Below are 6365 nucleotides of genomic sequence, written 5' to 3'. Positions count from 1 at the left end.
GTGTGTATAGAAACAAGTCCCCTCTTGCAGGAAACTTTTAAGAATTCAAAGGCTCCATGAATATGGTTTATCTATTCCTTATCTAGGTCACTTCTCTCCTTTAGAAGAGTTTTATAGTTTTTCTACCATGAGATACCATCTTACACCAGTGAGAATGGCACATATTAAAAAAACTAGCAACAGGGCCTCCCCGGTGGCGCAGCGGTTGAGCGCTGGGTTGCGAAACTGCGCGCGGCCTCTGCGGCGCCGGTTCGATCCCCGGCTGCTCCCCGGCCACCAGAGGAGGGTCCCACATGGCGCGCAGACCTCTCCTGCCGCCCGCTGCTCCCCTCAGCAGTGTACTTCGGTCCTTCTGCCTGCTCTGCTCCCCGCTCTGGCTCTGGTGAATTCTCTCACCCTCCCGCGCTTCTGACTGTACCCAGTGCATGTATAAAAACAAAACAAACAAACAAACCAGCAAACAAATAAATAAAGCATGCCTCTATAAAAAAAAAAAAAAAAAAAAAAACTAGCAACAACAAATGCTGGCGAGGGTGTGGAGAAAAAGGAACTCTTCTGCACTGTTGGTGGGAGTGCAAACTGGTCCAACCACTGTGGAAAGCTGTGTGGAGATTTCTGGACCTACTAAACATAGAGCTTCCATATGATCCAGCAATTCCACTCCTAGGTATTTAGCCAAAGGACACAGAAACATCAATTCCAAAGAACACCTGCACCCCTGTGTTTATAGCAGCACTGTTTACAATAGCTAAGCTTTGGAAACAGCCCAAATGCCCAAAAATAGATGACTGGATCAAGAAGATGTGGTACATATACACCATGGAATATTAATCAGCATTCAAAAAAGATAAACACATGCAATTTGCAGCAACATGGATGGCACTGGAAGGGATCATGCTCAGTGAAATAAGCCAAAAAGAAAAAGAAAAATACCGGATGGTCTCACTCATAGCAGGAATCTAGAAAACTTAAATAAGGGACCAGGAAAATGAATAACTATAAGAAAGTGAAAATCAAAATCAACAAAAAACTATGAACCAGAGACACTTTTAGGGGGGCGGGGGCGGGAGGGGAGGGATTGGGGTCAGAATGGGGGGGCTGCAATTGTATGGGGAATATAACAATAAAATTTATTATTAAAAAAAAAAAGAAGAGTTTTATAGTTTTCAACAAAAATGAATTCCTGCCTTAAAAACCTATGTAGTTTAATGTTTTAGTTACAATTGTTAAGGGCATTTTTCATAATTGCCTTGTCTAAGCATATTCACATGTGTTTGTGCAACCATCCCTACCCTCCATCTCCAGAACTTTCTCATCTTTCCAAACTGAAACTCTGTCTCCATTAAACACCAACTCTCCATCCCACCATCCTATTTTATTTTTTTTTATGTTGCATTATAGGATGGTACCCACCATCCTATTTTACTTTTTATATGTTGCATTATGCATTATTCCTTGCCAACCATTATATAACTAAATAATTTTGGGAATGCAATTTCACACCCCCACATATGCACCCTCCACCAAAACTTTATCCTGATGTTAGGGAAGATCTTTTCAGTTTTTCACCATTGAGTATGATGTTACCTGTAGCTTTGTGATGCTTTTTAGCATGTATTGAAATAATAATGATTTTTATCTTTCTTTTTGTTGGTATGATGAGTATCACTGGTTGATTGCCTATGTTGCATATGAGTCTTGCATTGTTGGAATAAATCCCACTTAATCATGATGAATGATTCTCTTAACATATTGCTAGATTCTGGGCCTCCCTGGTGGCGCAGGCGCTTGAGCGCAGTGTTGTGAAGCTGTCCACAGCCTCTGCAGTGCAGGTTCCATCTCAGCTGGCCTCAGAGCAACCCAGATGGCGAGCAGATCTCTTCTGTCTCGCCTGCTGCTCCCCTTGGCAGTGTATTTTTTTTTTTAAGATTTATTTATTTATTATTTATACAGGCACTGGGCACAGTCAGAAGCGCGGGAGGGTGAAAGAATTCACCAGAGCCAGAGCGGGGAGCAGAGCAGGCAGAAGGACCGAAGTGGGCAGCAGGAGAGGTCTGCGCACCATGTGGGACCCTCCTCCGGTGGCCGGGGAGCAACCGGGGATCGAACCGGCGCTGCAGAGGCTGCGGGCAGCTTCGCAACCCAGCGCTCAACCGCTACGCCACTGGAGAGGCCCGGCAGTGTATTTTTTTTTCAGTCAGTCTGCCTGTTCTGTTCCCCCACTCTGTCTCCGGTGAATCCTTTCACCCTCCCGCACATCTGGCCTGTACCCTGGCTCTTGTATAAATAAAATAAATCTTTAAAAAATAAATATATATATTGCTAGATACTATTTGCAAAGATTTTGTTGAGGAATTTTGTATCTGTGTTCAATCCATGCTATTGGTCTATAGGTTTTTTTTTAAAATATTGTCTTTTTTGATCAAGGTAGTGTAGACCTCATAAAATGTGTTGGGAGTTTTCCTCCTGTTTCAATTTCTTTTTGGTATATTCACTAGTAAAGCATTTCATCCTGGGCTTTTATTCATAGGGAGCATTTTGTTTATTCTTTCATTTTCTGTGCTTGTGATTGGTCTCTTCAAGCTGGTCCATCTTGAAAGGTTGTCTGATTCTAATAATTGGTTCCTTCTAGGTTATCCAATTTATTTGCATATAGATGTTTATAACAATTTCTTGTGATCCTTAGTGTTTCTGCACATCTACTGTAACTTTATCTCTTTCTTTTTTTTCTTGCATAGAAGAACTGGGGTCTAGGCCAGAGGTGTGGGGGGGGTGTGTGTGTGTGTGTGAAAGAGAGAGAGAGAGAGAGAGAGAGAGAGAGAGAGAGAGAGAGGGTTCACCATACACAGAGTGTGGAGCAGGTGATTTACTGAAATACACTGCTGAGGGTAGCACTGGGCGAGACAGGAGAGGTTAGCTCCTTGGCGGGGGGATCAACAGGGATGATTGCTCTGAGACTTAACCCCTAGGCTACCAGGGAGGCTCATATATCTGGTTTTCTAACCTTGCACCTGACACCCCAAGTACATACTGGGCATGGTGTTTCCACTCCTTTGAATGCTCTATGTCCATTCATATTTGGTTCTCATTTCCCTCATGGTGAATTTTTCATCCTTCAAAACCCAGTTAGGGCATCATTCCTTCAGCAGAATAACCTTATGAAACATTCTCTCCTCAGTCTCCCAAATCCCCAGGAGTGGCACTACACTCGCCTGTAATTAACCCAATTATGAATTCCCTGCAGGCCAGCGACTAACAACACAGGACAGAGGCATCTTCCTTAATATTTATTGAATAAATAAGGAAAAATCTAACATTTTAATAAAAAGGAATTTAACAATATATAAAATGTTCACTTACCCTAAATACAGAGCTATATCTTTCTCACAAGGATGTAGAAACAAGCGTGGTGTTGTAGATGGAAAATACAGCTGGTCCTAGAGACATAGTGACAAGATCTTCATGTCAATAACAATCAACACCCAAGAAAAACAACTTCCCATTGTGCCATAGTGAAAATGTAAAGATGAAATCTGAACTGGCTAGGTGGATTGTGTCAATGTCATTTTCCTGTTACACACTTAACCCTTGAACAATACAGGGGTGAGGAGCACTGAGTCCCCACATAAGAAAAAACCCACATATAACTTTTGATTCTCCAAAATCTTAACTATTAATAGGCTGCTGTTGACTGGATGCCTTACTGACAACATAAATAGCTGATTAACATGTGTTTTAGGTTATATGTATTGTATATTGTATTCTTACAGTTAAGTAAGCTAAAGAAATTATTAAGAAAGTCATAAAACGAATTTGCAGTATACTGTACTATACTTGCTTATACCATAAGGTCATATCATCTGTTTATAAGAAAATTACTGGATAGATGGACCCTGAAAGTTCAAATGCACATTGTTCAAGGACCAACTATACTAGGGTTATGTCAGCTGCCACCCTGAAGGAAGCTGGGTGAGGGTTTGTGGGACACCTCTTAGACTAGTTTTGCAATTAGTTGTGAATCTATACTTATAATCAAAATAGAAAGTTAAGATTCCAGGTTGGGGGGGGTACAGTAAGTTTCCTGTTGCAATATATCATGTAAAGAAAGGACAGTTGATCTTTAGCAACATGGATTTGACCTGTGAGGGACCACTTAGATGCATATTTTTTTAAATAAATATATTTTTCTTATGATTTTCTTAATTCTTCCCTAGCTTACTTTATTGTAAGAATACCATGTATATTATAGAAAATATGTACCAATCGATTGCAATTGATAAGGCCTCCCATCACAGCAAGCTATTAGTAAAGTTTCTGGATAGTTGAAATTTGTTACATACAGATTTCTAAGTGCTTGGGGGGCCAGCAACCCTAGCCCATATTGTTTAAGTGTCAAGTACAACAGAATTTAAAAATATTCAAAAAGAATACGAGACAGGAGAGGTCTGCTGCGCCATGTGGGCTACGTCCCTGGCTGGGGGTTAAACTTGTGCTGCAGTGGCTGCAGACTGCTTCATTGTGTTGAAGCTTAACCACTTGTGCCACCAAGGAAGCCCCTCTCTGATCTTTCTTAAGCTTTTTTTTCACCCCTTGTGAAATGGCAAGAGACATTACTACTTCGAAGGGCAATGGTAAGTAAGCGTTAGTGTTCTAAGCCTGACACAATACTAGCACCCAAGAAATACTGGAAAATGCTGGTTCTGACCCAGTGATAGAAGAGAGGAATGAATGTTAAGCATGGAGTCACGTACCCCTTCAACTTGCTCTGTGTTATGAAACACCTTTCCTGTCCTTACCGTGTGAACACTGGAGGTAAAGGACAAGAGACCATCCATCAATTTTTATTGAATACTTGGCATGATGCCCACCAGGGTGCCTCCAGGTTAACTTTATTTTTTTTATGTTTTTAGGGTCATGGTAGCCCCTGGAAAACCTGATGAAACTGGGGGCATTTCTCTCCCAGAAACAGACATATGCCTACACAAGAATGGAGATAAAATCCTAAGTGCTCATGAAGGTTCAGTTGCAGATTAGGAAAATTAGGGACTCCTACTTTGTAGTTTTCTTCTTCTCTTTTTAGGATGGGGGAGATGTTGGTGGCTCCAAGAATAGTTTACAGCAGGGGTTCTCAATCTTGGAAGTAGATCAGAGGCATTTGAATAGCTTGATAAACCATAGATTACTGGTTCCCTCCCAAGTCTTTGATTCAGCAGAACTGCAATGCCACAAATTCCCAGGTAAGGCTGATGCTGCTAATCCAAGACCATACTTTGAGGACCAGTGTGGGGAAATGGAACAATTGGAGACAATCAATCCCAGGAAAACCCTACTCCACACACACTAGATGTGTACCTTTGGGCAAATGTGTTTGTAATTTTGCTGAGTCTGTTTTCACATCTATAAAATAAGGTTAAAGAATCACTACTCCATGAAACTCAGTGTAGGCCACACTCCAGAAGAGGTCCCTCACTATTTCATCAACAAACAAGGCCTGCAGAATGTGACAACTCACTCCAGGTAGGAGTTTCTCCATGCCAGGGAGTGGGTGTTGGCAGGTCTAGTCCCCTAGGCATCTTGCATATTCACTAATCTAATATTTACCTAAATTTTAAAATGTACTGACTAAAGAGTGAATAAGATAAACTTTACAACCCCACGAAGCTAATATTCTAGTGACAGGAACAGACCAAAAAAAAAAAAAAATTGCCAAAAACAAAACAATTTAGTGACATAAGAAAAAACATCTACGGGAAGGAGCGCGGCTTTAAGTAAGGAAATGTGTGTAAGTCGGGATCTGAATAAGGAACCAGTTATGGAGCAATCTGGAGGCAAAGCGTGCCAGGCAGAGCAGCAGCAAATGCCAAGATTTCCCCTTCGCGCCACCCCCAAAGGCTCTGGACTACGTTAAGCCTGTTTACTAGATGGGGTAACTGGAGCCGTTATTCAAGGGAGGGTCAGAGGCAAATTACTGGTTGTCAAATCACATTTTTAACAGTCAAGCCCAGGGAGGAATTTGTGGGCGGCATCCGGCGGGTGGAGAGCAGGGATGCTGCTCAACACACCACATGTGCAGCCCACCCAAGAATGATCGGCCCCAAACGTCAGTCGCGCTGCAACTGAGAAAGGCTGGGTCAGATCATGCAAGGAAACGCAGACTCGTGTAAAAATAATCCCTGAGGCTGCTGGGCGGGAGCTAAACAGGAGGAACGAGCCAGGGAGGTGGCAACGGAGGTGGTTTGCAGGGGTCGGAATAGGAGGAAAGTTTTCAAGTGGCCACGATGACCCGGTGATGGGCTGGAGGAGCGCAAGTTCAGCGCCTACAAGAGTAAACGAACTGAAAAGCCTCAATGAAGTTGGGGGGTCCA

Source organism: Talpa europaea, assembly GCF_964194135.1.
Source record: "Talpa europaea genome assembly, chromosome: 12".
Classification (NCBI taxonomy): Eukaryota; Metazoa; Chordata; class Mammalia; order Eulipotyphla; family Talpidae; genus Talpa; species Talpa europaea.
This window is presented reverse-complemented; position numbering follows the sequence as displayed.